The sequence below is a fragment of the Molossus molossus genome, unplaced genomic scaffold, assembly GCF_014108415.1.
Source record: "Molossus molossus isolate mMolMol1 unplaced genomic scaffold, mMolMol1.p scaffold_m16_p_12, whole genome shotgun sequence".
Lineage (NCBI taxonomy): Eukaryota > Metazoa > Chordata > Mammalia > Chiroptera > Molossidae > Molossus > Molossus molossus.
This window is the reverse complement of record NW_023425347.1, coordinates 39,118,559-39,135,440: the sequence shown is the minus strand read 5'-3', so window position 1 is coordinate 39,135,440 and position 16,882 is coordinate 39,118,559. Positions and strand designations below refer to the sequence as shown.

The window sequence follows — 16,882 nt, the reverse complement described above, 5'->3', positions numbered from 1 at the left end:
ATTAAAGGAGACACGAATAAATGGAAAAACATCCCATGTTCATGGATGAGAAGACTCAATATTGTTGAACTGTCCATACTACTCAAAATGATTTATACATTCAATGCAATCCCTGTCAAAATCCCAAAGGCATTTTTTACAAAAAGAGAAAAAACAATCCTAAAATTCATAGAAAACTACAAAGAACTCCACAAAGCCAAAACAATTTTGAGAAAGAATAAAGCTAAAGGTATCACACTTCATGGGTCAAATATATTACTCTTATCATAATTAAAACAAACAGTATAATACTGGCATAAGGATAGACATATAATCCAGTGGAACAATAGAGAGCCCAGAAATGAACTCATGCAAATATGGTCAATAAGCAATGGGGAAAGGATAATCTCTTCAACAAATGGTATTGGGAAAACTAGATATTCACATGTAAAATAATGAAATTGGACTCTTATTTTTTTGCACCACATGCAAAAAACTAGATATTCACATGTAAAAGAGTGAAATTCGACTCTTACCTTATTTTTTGCACTCTATGCAAAAAATCAACTCAGAATGGATTAAAGACTTAAACATAAGACCTGAAACTGTAAAATTTCTAGAAGAAAACATTGGGAAATGCTTCATAACAGTAGTCTCAGTGATGATGTCTTATGTATGACACCAAAAGCACAGGTGACAAAAGCAAAGATAGACAAGTGAAAATACAACAAACTAAAAAGCTTCCACATAGCAAATAAAACAATCAAAAAAGTAAAAATACAAACTACAGAGTGGGAGAAAATATTTGCAAACCATATATCTAGCAAGGAGTTAATATCCAAATATATAAGGAACTCCTTCAAATCAATAGCAAATAATAATAAACCCATTTAAAAATGGGCAAAAAACTTAAATAGACATTTCTCCAAATAAGACAGGCCAATAGTCAACAGGTATATGAAAAGATGCTCAAAATCATTATTTATCAAGAAGCACAAATCAAAAACACAATGAGGTATCACCCCACACTTATTAGAATGGCTAAAACCAAAAGGTAACAGGTGTTTGTGAGGATGAGAAGAAACTGGAATCTTTGCACACTGTTGGTGGTATATGAAATGGTGAAGCCACTATGAAAAAAACAGTATGGAGGTTCCTCGAAAAATTTTAAATAAAACTACCACATGATCCAGCAATACCTCTTCTGGGTATTTATCCAAAATCACTGAAATCAGGATTACAAAGAAATATATGCACTCCCATCATTCACAATAACCAAGATGTGTAAATAATCAAAATGTCATTGATGGATGAATGGATGAGGAAAATATGGTGTGTATATACGATGGATACTATTCAACTTCAAAAAAGGAAACACTGCCATATGTACCAATATGGATAAACCTGACAGACATTATAATAAGTTAAATAAGCCAGTCATAGAAGTAAAACATTGCATGACACCTTTCTTATGCGGAATCTAAAATAGTCAAATAGTAGAAACAGAGAGAGGAACAGTGGTTCAAAGGGCTAGAGTGAGGGGGATGTGGAGAGTTGCTATTCAAGGAGTATATAGTTTCAAAATTAAAAAAAAAAAAAATACTGATGCCCTAGCCAATGTGATTCATTTGGTTGGGTATCATCTCATGCACCAAAAGGTTGCCAGTTCGATTCCTGCTCAGGGCACATTGCCCGGGTTGTGGGCTCCATTCCCAGTAGGTAGGGATCATGTAGGAAATAGCCAATTGATGTTTCTCTCTCTCCCTCTCCCTTCCTCTCTCTAAAAATAAAATAATTTAAAAATTTTTTTTTAATATATGGATGCCTGGGTACCAGCCCCAAACACTCCAATTTAATTGGTCTGGGATGCAACCTGAGCATAGAAATATGTTAAAGCTCCCATGTGATTTAAATGTGTAGCCAAGTTTGAGAGCCATGTTAAAATAGATGTGTTATTTCACTTGGTCCTAACAGACTGTTTTATTAATTCCATTTTACAGATGAGAAAACTGAAATTCATTTGGACAAGTCTGATTAGCTATCAAAAGCGTTGTACTATATATCATGTTGCCTTCTGAACTACAAATATGCTAAAGCCATCAGTATGTTTCTTACAATCTTGCAACCCTGCTGATAAAGAGCCATATAGTTTCTTTACAAATATGCTCATTGGATAAGAAAGGGGCCTCCCTATGAATTCTGAGCTCTAGTACAGGTTTTTGTTTGTTTGTTTTGTCTTTAAATACAGACCATAACCCACAGAAGGTAATGAAAATAATTTAGTGCAACTCTATAAGCATGTTTAAATAAAATAATAGAATAGACTGGTTGAAAATATAACAGTGCCAGATTGCATTACATACAGTATAAAAAGTGTTAACTACAAGTACTGAGTCTTGAAACATTTGTGTGTGTGTGTGTGTGTGTGTGTGTGTGTGTGTGTGTACACTATGGCAAGAAGTAAATTGTATTTATTACCATTAGTTGCAGTCAAATATGTTTGAAAGATATTCTAGGATATTCTAACTAGAGATAAAAGCATAAGATTAAAAAGACAATCCTGAAAATGTTACTCATTTTCTAATTTGCATATACATATTTGTGTTTTTCTCTACCCACCATTCCAGCACAGCTTAGTTGTCCCCTCTGTCCTTCTGCTCCTAGGCAGAACTAACTATCTTTGGGTGCATTACTACTGTTATAACTACCACACTGTATCACGTTTTTAAAGCACTTGCTTTAAAGTTCTTCATTGGAAAGGACAGTGTTTCTCTAAGCAATTTGAACAAAACAAAGTGTGATACACAGTGGAGCTTAATTTTTTAATAAGTAGAGCTGCTCTCCATTATTTTATGCATGAGATTTGGGTGATATAAGTTATAAATTAAGAATGAATCACCTCTACCATTTTTCTGAATAATCACAAATATCTGGCTTATCCTTACCTCGTCTAGATGATGCTCTGCTCTGCCGAAGATTACATCAAAGAAGAAGGAAAACAAACTTTAAAAGTAGCCCTACATTGTTCATACCAGCCTATTCTCTTATCTATTTTAGTATAAAATTGACTTTTCCAATTACTGTTTCCATACTTGCTTTTAACTAAACATATTTACTGAACACTTACCAAATAAAATACACTATATAAGTTGTGGCTTGTTTCCATTTTATGAATGGTAATGGGGAAAAAACATTTTTTACTAAGACATCAATTAAAAGGAAAGAAATAACCATTTGTTCTCTCTTGATCTTAACTTCTTAACACTATCCTACTCTTTGTATCATCTATGTTCATCTAAATAAAGGCATTTTATCATGTCTTTCCTATTTCTTAACTTTATAAAAACATTGAGACTATTTGAATATTCAAAAAAAGCCTGTAAAATATATATTATATATGTATGCATATATATATAAACAAATATATGGTTTTAATATCTTATATCCCTGATCAGACAAAAGTCCAATATTATCACAGTGATCTAACTAATTAAAACACTCAATACATATCATTCACTGTTTATAGTAAGTATCAGTTGGTATGAAAACTGTATGAATTTAAAAGAATTTAAGTTATTTAGCATTAGAAGAAAGCAATTTAAAATTGTAATCAGATAAAAATGAGAATTAAAATTGGAAGCATCCCAGAGATCATGCTCCATAAAAATTTATTTTGAGAATCCATGTCTTTAACAGTCTTTCTGCAAAGTTAATCTTCAATATTCCTTGTTACAAACGTATACAATCTTAAAAAGTGAAAAAGAAAATCACATCCCATTTTTTCACTTCAAGTTTTTGGCTCCAATCAAATGACTTTATGATCTTCTAATTTGGACAGCTTCTCTTAACACTCTGAGAGGTCACAGCCAACCATGGCTGGAGCCGACTGGCAGACCGCTGATTCATCTCAGGAAAAACAGGCTGCAGGATCTACAGTTCTGATGATGTCCAAAGAGGGTAAAGAACTGGTCATAAGCCAAGCATTTCCTCCTCAAGCACAGATGGAAGGACTAGTAGTAGGCAAAACTCAGAGTTTGCTATATTTGTATTTCAATTTAAATGTAATTTTTCAGGCCAGAAAATGAGCCAGTGGGGGAGGGTACAAGTAATAATTTGCAAAGCCTTACTTACTGTGGTCCCAAGACTGGACAATTTACGTATGTTTACAGCAATGTTTTGCTTATTCATTTAATTCCATTAACAAGATTTATATTACTATTTCACCTATGCTATGCTAAATATTTAATTTGTATTTTGAATATAACTCCCTCCAGGTAGCTTAAAGCCAACCAAACAATGAATTTCCTATTTTCCTTATTTTAGTCCATTTGATTTCATATAGCATCTCTCTTGCCTACCAAACACATAACTAAACTCCACAGAGTTCAAATAATAACCCATCATCTATTACAGAACCTGAGGCAGCTGCTTAAGTAGACCATCTGGATAAAAATGATGCAGACACCAGTCAGAAAGGGAGATCAAGTTACAGAGGTGCTCAGGGGGCTATATGAACCAGAGAAGCTTTTCCTTCTCATCTTCCCTGTCCTTTTAGCTCACTCTTCACAAAAAAGAACCCGCAAATTAGAGGACACAGCCTAACAAAGGGACCCTAAACCAGAACCCTATCCAGAACTCAACTGAGACAGATAAATTATAATCATAGAAAAGAAGAAAAGGGAGGAAGATGCTCCTCCTAGTCAACCTCTAGCATGGCATACTGAAGATCTTACATATTACAGAGAAGAAATACTCTGCCAATAATCAAACATTCATATTAGAAACTACTAGTCTCAACTATGAAAGCAAGACTAATAAAGTGGCAGCAAAAATATAATATCTTTATAACTGATGTTTATAACTCATTTTTAAAGACTCAGTTTAAGTCAAAATTTTACCAGAAGGCATTCCAATAAAGCAGGAGATGTTTTGGTATTTGGAGAAGATGTAAACATGAATTATCGTTTATCATATTATTATAACATATAATACTATAGATTAGAAATTATTGACTAATAATTATACACTAATATATTATATTATTTTTATATATTATAAATAAATGAACATTTATTTAAACCTGGAAACTCTAAACTGACAGTGATGAAAACAGAAGTTTCTGATATGAAAGATTTAGCTATGTTATTTTCAAATTAGTTGCATATAATTTCAAGACAGTTATGGGGGCTCAGATATAAATTTGACTCTAATTCATTCATTATTTCAACACATATTAAAAGCATCTAATTGACTCCACACCTAAGACCATGAGCATTGAACTGAAATAATTTGAACAGGAAATATCTGGGCCCTTGTTTTTCTTGCGAGTACTCCAGAGAGAAGACCATATTTGATTTTCAGGAAATAAAACCTCAAATGTATTGCCCCTCAAAATCTTAGGTAAGAAAAATAATATGTATGAAGAAATTAAAAAGATATGTAGAACCTTCCTTCTTTGACACACCGTAACATCCATTCCTGGATCGAGCCCGGTCATCAGAGAGCTGAATACCTGGGCCACACCACATGCTGGTCACAGCCACCTTAACAGAACTGCTTTAAGAAGAAGAATAGTTATTTATTGAGAATGCACTGTGATCTGTACCTATATCTCAGTGCTCTCAAGGCAAATATTATGCTCATGGCAGAAAAGAAAATAATCAGATCTTGAGAGGTTATGTTATTTCCACCAAAGACAGCCACACAATGGGCCTATATTGAAGGACATTATAACAAATAGCCCAACAAATCCTGTTGGATTTCACTGTAACAATGTTGAGGACATTTTGCATTACACTATAAGGAATCCACTTCAAAAGGAACTATAGCAGAAATTTCACTCTGAATTCTCCACAAGGAACAACTTTGTTCCTCTTAGGCATGTGGTTTGTTTTTCTCATGAATGAACTTTTCCATTAATCATTAAACTTTTTATGTTTCCCTCTTTGCCTGGAAGATGGAAAACTCAGTATTAAATGTGGGGCTAGCTCGAACAAACATACACAATTTCAGAATATGGATATTGTAAGTTAATGTCAATGTCTTCCCTAGCTCAACTTCATCTTATTTCTTTCCTCACTGATATTCTCATATTCTTTTTCATCTCATCTGGTATGTTCATACTACTACACACTACTTACCTGTAAGACCATTTACCAAAATCTTCTAAAAACTCACCAAATTGTATATTTTACTATATATAAATCATATCTCCATAAAGTACTGAAGAAAAGTATAACACAAAAGTCATTTATATTCATCAAAATCAAAGGGCAGTAATTTAAATGTTTCTTGTACTATCTTAAGAGTCAAGCCTTAATTAAAAATTCTAAATTAATTCATCCTTGCATAAGTCATCAATGAGTTAATATTGGTATTCTATTGTAATTTATAACTTAAAATATAGTGATATATCCACATATGGTATTTCTTAAAGTTAGGATGGGAATAATTTGAGCAGTTTCATTTGGTGAAGATTACATTGGGAAGTTCTATTGGTCTTTTTTACCATGTGTATGCCATGAGCATATCAGTGAGTCAATGTGGAGGAAAAGCTTCTTTTGTGAAATGAAAATCTTAGTAGAGAAAGGAAACAAGCACATGGAATAACTTGGTTAAATCAGTGTCAAGTGTAAGATGTACACACCCTTGCCTCTGGCTTCACTTCTCTCCTTGCTGTGGTTGTCTTGGTAGTGATTCTCATACATTTTGGTGTTGGAACTCTTTATGATCTTTCATTTTGTTGAGTTTTGTTTTTGTGGGTTATACCTATCATCAATATTTACCCTATTAGAAACTAGAACTGATAAATGTTTAAGATCCTTATTGATTCATTTTAAAATAACAATAATAAAAACATCACATGTTAACAAAAATATACTTTATTAGTTTTAGACTTTATCAAATTTCTTTAATATCTTGCTTTAGAAAGGTATCTGCTTCTGCATTCATTCTGATAAATTATTTTGGTTAGAATATATAAAAAAAAAATGTGGCCTCACAGAGATATGTAGTTTGGAAAAAAGGAGTATTTTAATAGCCTTCTCAGGTAATTATAGATATTTGAATTTGATACACCAAAATTCAACAAGTGGTAGTTTCTCAGAACCACATGAAGCCAGTGGTATTCTAACAACCAAAATCAAATTTAAAAAGCACAACTAAAAGGTTACTAAAAACTAGTATCTCTCATAAATGTAAATACAAAAATTTTTAACAAAATTTTAGCAAATTGAATGCAACAATGTATGTGTATATATGCATATTTGTGTGTGCTGTGTGTATGCATATATATAATCAGATGAGATTTATTCCACATGTGTAACGCTGATTCCCTATTCAAAAATTAATCAATGTACAACAGGCTAATAAAAAAAACATATATCCATATCAACTCATGCATAAAAAGCATTTGATATAATTTACCATCCATTCAGGATAAAAAGTCTTAGTACAGTAGGAAAAGAGAGGGACCCTCCTCAACCTAACTAAGAACATCCACAAAAACCTATTGCTAGCATCATACCTAACAGTAAAACACAGAATAATTTTCTTCTAAGACTAGAAACAGGGCAAGAATGTTCACCCTCACCATTCTTATTTGGCACAATACTAGAAGTCCTCAGCTGTTGCAATAAGGCAAGAAAAATTAAAGGCATACACACTGAAGAGAAAGAAATAACACTGTCTCAGATTTCAGATGACATCATATACATAATTTTTTTAAAGCTAAAAGGATCTATAGTGCTTGATCCAAAATGTGAGTTCAGTAAGGTTTCAGGATACAACATCAACACATAAAAACTAACTGCACTTCTATATAATGACAACTAAAATGGAAGCAGCACTATTTACAATAGCTAAGATCTGGAAACATCCCAAATGTCCATCAATAGAAGAATGGATAAAAAAGCTGTGGTACATATACACAATGGAGTACTATGCAGCTGTAAGAAAGAAAGATCTCTTATCCTTTGAGATGACATGGAGGGACCTGGAAAGTATTATCCTAAACAAAACAAGCCAAACAGAGAAAGACAAGTATCATATGATCTCACTTATTTGTGGAATATAATGAACATAACAGTCTGAGGAATGGGGTAGTCCCAGAGATGTGGACGTGGGGTACAGACTGACAATCCACAAAAGAGGGGATGGTGGGGGAGAGATAAATCACAGAACTTATATGCATGTATGCGTGAATAATGGATGTGGACAACAAAGCTGGGGACAGGGCAGGGAGGGGAGGGAGGGAGGAATCAGTGGGGGGAAAAGGAGAAACATCTGTAACAAAAATAAATAAATTAATTAATTAACAAAAAAAATGGAAACAAAAGAAATTTAAAACACAATATCATTTACAGGTACTCCAAAGAAAATGAAATACAAGATATGTATAATGAAATTATAAAAAGATAATAAAAGAAATCAAGGAAGACCTAAATACTAGAGAAACATACCATGTTCACAGATTGGAAGAATCAACATAATAAAGATGTTAATTCTCTCTAAATTCATATATATGTCTAAAACAACACCTATTAACATATAGTTAAATTATAGCAACAAAATTCTACAGTGAACAGATTAAAAAATGGCTCTTTCCAAAAAAGTCCATCAGAATTAAGTTCAATTTGTCAATCAAATTAAATAGAAACATAGAAATAGAGATTAGAATGGTGATGCCAGGGGCTTGGGGGTGGGAGGAGGGGAGTTGTTTAATAGATATAGATCTTCAGATATGCAAGAACTGGAAGTTCTACAGGCCTGATTCACAACAATATGAATATATTTAACATTACACTTAAAAATAGTCAACGTTATAAATTTTATGTTGTATTTCTTATCACAATAAAAATTATATTTAAAAATACTACAAAATATTAACTGGAAGAAAACATTGCATTTGTGGAATGCCTACAAAATGCCAGAAATTGCCCAAATAATTAAATAAATCACGAAATTTTTATACTACTCTGAAAGAAAAACTTACTATGTTTTTCTTCCAGAAAACATGTTATCAGAATATCAAGGAGAGAAGAACTCCTGGACTGCCATTAGGTAATTTTACTTGGGAATCTAAATCTCTATATTCATAGATATTGCTGAGTGTATGTACTTAATTTTGTGCCTATTGGAAGCTACAGTTTAGGACCTTCACTTCATACTATAAAATTCATAGATATGCTCTCAAGCACAGCATGGAAGTAAATATGCCATACTATATCTCAAGAAGAACATATTTAATTTTTAATTCCTTATTCAGGGATAAGAATAGCTCATGACATATGTACCCAAGATAAATTTTTAAAAGAGAAAATGCCTCCTATTCCAAAATGACAACCCCCTCTAACATATGTAGCAGCAAACTTTTCTTTCTAACAAAAATACTCATTGGGCACTGATTTTTGACAAATGAAAAAGCTTTTCCACATACATATAGTCTACTTGAGTTTAAGTAGCACTGATTCCTCCCTTCAAACTTTCTTTAATATTTAAAGTGTCTATTTTCCTTAAATTTTTTCAGCAAGTGCCAGAAAAACTTGTTTCAGTTTTCCAAAAATAATGAGTTGAAATGTGTGTGTGGACCAAGGGGGAAGCAGATATGAACTAAAAGTAGATGTCAGAGATTAGGAAAAATTATTTAATAAATTCGACAAGTTATTTTTCCCTCAAATTCCTTAAAAGAAGTAAAATCTTCAAACTGTCTAATAAATTAATAAAGGTTACCCTCTTGTTTACATATAACAGTAAATAGTAGCTTCTAGCATAAATTAGTTTCTAAAAGGGGCAGCTGTGGACCAATTTTTAATCCCACTGTGATTCTTTAGGTGAATTTGCCTTTCTTCTTTCTCCTCTCCCTCCAGCTTGATTTTTCGCATTATTAAAATGGAGGAAAGAAATAATATCTGCCAATCCTTAGGATTCTAGATTAAGAGATGCTAAGTAACTAAATATTGTAATCTTGGATGTCATCAAATCTAAAGCTAAATGAAAATGCCCACATCTGGTTTCACGTAAAATAAGCTGATTACAGAAAGTGTTCAGTTTCTCTCTTTCCTCTCCATAGAGTCGCTAGCACAGATTTGTCGGGTAACTGCAGACTGAGTGACTCTAAATATAAACTGAGATGTGTGCTAAAATTATTGTCCTGATTTTTTAACAATCATGAATACCACACATCACTACAGATTCTGTTTATTAATGATCTTGAAGAAATAGATTTTAAATAATAGTGATGATAAAATTACACATGAAAATTTTCCCATGAAATGCAATGATTCAAATTAAATCCATAGTTGCAAACTTTTCCTACCAATACTCATGTAAAACCACACAAAGCCAGTCAAACCTAGTATTTGGACCACACCAAGTAAAGCAGATTTTACACAGATAAATTTTAAGTGGGGTCACTTCTCTTACAAAAGAAAGATAGCACTTTCTTAAATGAGACATAAACCTAAACAGCCCTAAAAATCTAATCCAACAGACATCACTGAAATAGTCTTGAAGCTGCTGCCTGAAATACTGCTGATCCATCTTCCAAATCTACAAATGCTCAATTTACTTAAAAAAATCAACTTGACTGCAAATACACTAATGGAGGAGAGAGGAGAATTGTAAAAACAAGCTACTGTCATCTTGTTGATTAGATGTGGCACCAGTTCAGACCTTCCTAAGTAGAGAGAGAAGTGTTCAAAATAATCCTTTGACAGACATAATGTGCCATTTAACACAGCTAAGCAGAGGAACAAAAATAAGATAGACGTCTGAAAGCTGGGGTGTCACAACCAAAAAAAATCAAAACTGGAATATTCAGCACTCAGAGTGGACCAAGGATATCATCAATTTCCAAAGGTAGGAGTTCTCAGAGAACTTGAAGACCTGGAAGCCCCAGAAGAAATCCATTGACCCCTTAACCACCTAACACTAAACTTTCAAATGAGTCAAAGAAAAATAGGCCAATCACTTGCTAGCAAGTAAAAAGTGAAAGAAAAAGAGAAAAATGCATTTATCATTCATATTCCCAGAGGCTAAACAATCCCATCACCTTGGCTTTGTCAACTGCTATATGCATTAGATGGGTATGTTAGCAGATAAATGTCAAATGGGAACTGGGAAATAAGCAGTAGTGGAGAATAAACAGGCAAGCCTATTTAAGTTTTTAACTTTCACTTAACCCTGGGGAAACTTGTCTAAGCCAGTTCAACTTTGACAGATAATGCCTGAGAGGAATAGAAATAGATTTGCCAATTTCTACAAGCTTAAGCAAACTGTTTTTAAATAACAGGTCCCAACTAAGTAGAGGACAAATTCTGCCCAAAATACTTGACCTACCTCAATGTCCTGCTTCCACCAGAAATCACCTGTCAGGTCCTGAAAAGCGGGGTTCTCTTTTTGGTTTGTAAAGTGATGCTTCAGTTTTCATTGTTTCCTTTCAGGTTTCCCAGGACTGATGGAATATTATTAGAATCTGACTCTCCGCTCCCCACTTGTGCCCTCAAGACACATGCATATTCCCCTGAGTCCCCTTCCACCAGTCCTCACAGTTAATGGCCTCCCTACCTCAGCGGTTCCCAAGGAGGTTAGGGGAGGGACCAGAAGGAAGCTCAGGTAGACTGCTGTTCTTAAAGGCCATCTCTGACAAGGAGAGGGAGGGTCTTCGTCCGCCATGCTTGTACCTTATAACCAGGGCTTCAACTGAGAACTGGGAGGTCTGGAACTCCTGTCCTCAACTATGTGCATTCAGAGTGCAAGAGTGAATTCACGGGCTTTGCATTGGCAGTATTCTAAAACTGGAGATTTGTTGTGGTAATAATTTCACAAAATATACAAATATCAAATAACTATGTAGTACGAATCAGACAGCAAAGCATAACAGATTAGATATATTAGAATTTTGCTTTTAATTACGATTATTAAATGAGCCCTTTTTAAGGGCCAGAGCTGCACTGGATGTAGTCATGTCCTAAGGCCTATAGGCCTGCCTATATAGCAAGTTTGAGAAGGCACACCCTGCTTAAAATAAGAAAAGAATATAGCCTATTAAGCATGAAACAACTGTTCTTTTCTTTCTGCTCTTAAAATAACATCACTAATTTATAATCCCAAGATGTGCTGTAGACTTCTCTTTCTGTTAGAAACCACTTAGCCATAGTCACATAGACCTAGATAGGATGCCACCAGGAGCTGAATAAGTCAGATTGCTGAAGCTTGCATAAGAACTGACCAATCAACACAGCCCACGACCCTGGACCCGTTACTCACGATCACTTACAAATTGTGCTCTATAAACCTCTTGTCTGTAAACCTTTGAGGAGTTCCAGTTTTTTAGCATTAGCTTCCTGTTCTGGTTGGCCACATCATAATAAAATAGCCAATCTTTCTCCAGTGCAAAGCCTGGTGTCAGTTCTCATTGACTCATTGTGCACACGGGTGGCTACAGACATTCTTTTGACTTGGTTTCACACCTTAAACTAACATAATGTCATATGTCAATTATATCTCAATTTTTAAAAAGTCAAACTAAAAAAGCCTGCCTTTTAACCTAGAAATTTTATTTCTGAGACTCTATCCTAATAAGCTAATTTCTAAAATACAGAAAAGAGCTTATGAACAAAGGTGTTCATTACAGGGTTATTTATTACTATCAGTAACATAATGACAATGAGGAAAGATTAGAAAATTATGGTACATTGACCTAATGGGAAATAATGTAGGCATTTTAAATGTTCACTGTCAAATTGTAAATAAGTAAAAATTAATGTTATAAAATTTAAAGTAAAAAATATATAAAAAGTAATATACATAGCATGATTAAAATCATACATGGAAAAAGAGTGGAAGAAAACACATCAAAATATTAATAGTGGTCATTTTTAGTAAAATTATGGTGACTTTTTTTCCTTCTTACATTTCTGTAATTTTCAAATTGTTCATAATTCTACAATAGAGAGGGAATGCTTTTAAAAAGGCAAACTTTCAGCCCGGCTGGTGTGGTTCAGTGGTTGAGCGTTAATCCATGCACCAAGAGGTCACCTGTTAGATTCCTGGTCAGGGCACATGCTCAGGTTGTGGGCCCGATCCCCATTGGGGAACATACAGGAGGCAGCTGATTGATGTTCTCTCTCATTGATGTTTCTATCTCTCTCTCCCTCTCCATTCCTCTCTCTCTAAAAATCAATAAAGAAAGAAAAATAAATAAATAAATAAAATAAAAAGTCAAACTTCCTTGGAAAAGTTTTCTTGCATAAACAAACTTTTTCTTGGTTTAGTTAAAAATTAATCCTTTAATATCAGTACCCAGGAAACACACCATTTTCTAGAAGGGCATTTGGAGCAAGGAATATGAAGAATGTGAGCAAGGCCAGCCAAAGAGAAACTTGGCCTGCTTAGAAACATATACTGGTTCCCTATGATTACCAGATAAAGAGTAGATTTCACTGCTTGGTATTCAATGTTCTTCATGATTTGTCACGGTGTGTCCAAACAGTGTATGCACACTTCTCAGCTGATCCTCTTTTCTGGTTTTCTCTATCAGAATCCTTCCAATCTCTCAGTTATTTAATCCACTTTCACCCATGAAGACTTTTCTGAACCTCTGGTGATCAGCCTCTACTATTTCTCCTTCTTCTGGGTTGCTATTATAGCACTTAAGTTTGCTGACCACCTTTTTCTGGTATTAAGCCACATCTAATTATTTTTTTAATTACTCATGTGTAAGTATCTTCCCAGGTAGACTTTAAGTTCCTTGAAGTCAAGAATTTAGATGGTCTGCAGAATGTAGTCATTTGACAAATAAATACATAAAGAGGGAGAGAGAGTGCAGTTCTAAAGTGGAGATGGTATTAAATTCACACTCAGTAATGATATCTAAATAAAATGTGTTGCTTCACTTTTAAAATATCCTGCTGACTTTCCACCATTAGGCATGCACTTTCCTTTAAAAAAGAAAAGAAGCCCTGGCCGGTTTGGCTCAGCGGTTAGAGCGTCGGCCTGCGGTCCTGAGAGACCCGGGTTCGGTTCCCCCTAAGGGCGCGTACCTCGGTTGCAGTTTGTCCCCGGCCCTGGTCGGTCGTGCGGGTGGCAGCCACTTGATGTGTACCTTCACGTCGATGTTTCTCTCTCTCTCTCTGTTCCTCTCTCTCCCTCCCACTCTACCTGAACAAAAAAAAAAAAAAAGGAAAAATGTCCTCGGGTGAGGATAAAAAATAAATAAATAAATAAAAAAGAAAAGAAAAGAAAAGACAGCGGCATTGTATTTTTGCTTATTCATTCATACCAATTCTGCTGTCCCTCTTTGGATTAACCAGGTTGGACTACAAGATGTTTCAGAGATTTAAGACATAGTCTATAGCCACATAAACAAACAAACAAAAAATGACCTCTTAGAAATCCAACTTAAGACTCATCACAAGACCCTACTTCTCTTACAGTCTTATCTGAACAACAAATGTAAATTCATACCTCCATTTCATGGCCTTCTTTAGGCAGTGGGCTTTAGCCTATCAACATCCCCATTAATTTATAACAGAATTCTCCAATGCAAATAATTCAATACTTTAGAAACGATGAGCTAAGATGACTAGGTTCCTGTCTGCTATCAAAAACTATTCCAGCACTTAGAAATAATAAGCATTTGTACTATAGTAACCTGCCTCCTGAGACATTAAAAAGAGTTGCATATCTTAAGAGAAAATACATAAATCATAAATGAAAGCAAATCAAATGACGAAGTGAGGGACAGAGAAAAACCTAGCCATCATTAGTTTTGCAGAAGAAGCACACAACGTCCATATAATTGTTGACTCTGAAGGGCAGGGCAAAACAAATCAATTCCCACTATTACAGAACTACATTTTGCTACAACATATTTTTGGTAAGATCAATGCTTAGCCAGATTCCACCATTTACTAGCTATTCGATCTTGAACCTTCTCTGTATTTCAGTTCCTTAGTCTGTAAAATGAAATTATCATATGCTATGCCAAATCACAGAACTGTAGTAAATCAAGTAACGTTATTACTCTGGGTTGATCTGTCACCTTATAATGGGGTAACACACCGCACAAAAACAGTTAAACAATACCCAGATTTTCTTCTTTTTTTATTTTATTTTTTTACTTTCCTGATTGATTTATCCAACACTTGAGCATCCACCATGTATCACTGTCAAAAATGTTGCCTGGCCAGGGTGGCTCAGTGGATTGAGCATCCTCCCCTGGACTGAGAGAACCCGGGTTCAATTCCTCGTCAGGACACACGCCAGGGTTGCTGCTCAAACCTCAGCAGCCAATCAAGTTTCTCCCCCCTTCCTCTCTCTCTAAAAAATCAATAAAAACATTTTTTTGAATGTGTTACCATCTGGTTGACCATCTGCATAGCTGTCTTATGCAGAGTTGTCCAGATATTATCTTTTCACATATGCTTTCTAAGAAAATAGGGTCTTTTCCCCCACATAATTTAAAGCATACTCTTACTTTCATACTAGAAGAATAATAATTCCACATACAGGAAGTTTACAGGTTGTTGTTGCTATTGTTTGAGATTACCCTTATGAAAATTAATTCTGTTTAATAGACCATACAGTATATATACACTTGGACAAATGTCTTCTTAACACAGTGAAAAGCCCATAAGTTATAAAGATTTGTATTCAAATTCCTGTTCTGTGACCTTGAGCACAGAAAGTACTACTCACTTTCTGCATTTGGTTCTGCGTTGTTGTGATGATTTAACGACATTTCATCTATATACTTATAGAAACCATATCTATATGATCATATATACATATATAATGTCATAGATATATGCTCCTAGGCTCTGAAAGTATTATTTCCTACCTTAAATCTTTCCCCCCTAAGCCCATACCAATCAAAAGGATCCTGAATCCGAGACAACTTTGATACAGCACCCTTCTCACACAGTAGCGGGAAATGCCATGTGATGTAAAACTGAGTGTTTGATGACAAGAATCAGACATCCAGCGGAGCGAGAAGTAGAGGGACAGGTATCCACGACGGCCCTAGATTCCACTCGCATGTGTGAGAGAGACACCGATCTGACACACTTTGAAGACTGCGCCGTAAGCTCGGAGGTTTGTACCAGGATGGGGGAAAGGATGGAATTTCGGAACAAGGCAGCAGGGAGCCTCCTGGTTCACCCCACCCGACCCCGCCCGCCCCGGTCGTTCACTGGAGCCTAAAAACAGAGGTGAGCGCAGCAACCGACCTCGTCCCCCACGGTCCCCATGACGCCCAAACCTCTGGGGCACGAATGGTGCTGAATCATTAGCACCAACAGCAGCGGCTCCCGGTTCTGCTGCTCCCGCAGGGCAGTGTCCCCAGAGCAGTGACCACCCCGAGTGGGGACGGAGACCTTGGGGTCGTGGGGACGTGAACAGGGTCAGGGAGGGTCGGGCAGCAGGTACTCACCAGGGTGAGGAAAGCCCAGCCCGGGTCCTCGCCTCCCCGCGGCCGGCGGCCTCTGCGGCTCCCCGGTTTCCCGCGGGCGGCCGCCCTGGGCTGCAGCTTGAGCTGGGGGTCAGGTGCTCCCCTCCGCCGCCCACCGCCCGCGGCAGCCACGGCCGGGGACCCGGCGCTGGACCCGGAGCAGCTGGAGCAGCTGTCGCCGCCCAAGGAGGTGGCGGCTGCCGACGGGCCAGACCATTCGCGGGCTGCGGCCGGGGGTGCGCGACGTGTGGAGCGGAGCCGGTGCCCAGGGCGCCTCGGGGCTGCGGCAGTTGGGAGCAACCAAGGACGAGGGGAAGCCGGAGCACCCCCTGTCCCGGGAGGGCTTGGGGGCAGAGGAACCGACAGCGGAGCAGACGCTTTGCCCGGCTGTTTACTGAAGACAGTCCTTGGACTTTTGCGAGGACCCCCCTGCCGGTTTGCCTTGGTCCCGCT

The 16,882-nt window shown here is 36.2% G+C and overlaps 1 protein-coding gene across 1 annotated transcript in view; it reads right to left on the bottom strand.

Annotated features, from left to right (window-relative positions):
- Positions 1-16,477, bottom strand: part of TTLL7 (tubulin tyrosine ligase like 7) — a 136,010-nt gene extending 119,533 nt beyond the window's left edge. Inside the window, exon 1 of the mRNA XM_036256038.1 lies at positions 16,412-16,477. The gene's annotated coding sequence lies outside the window, so the exon portion shown is untranslated. The remainder of the gene's footprint in view (positions 1-16,411) is intronic.
- Between the last annotated feature and the right edge of the window lie 405 nt (positions 16,478-16,882).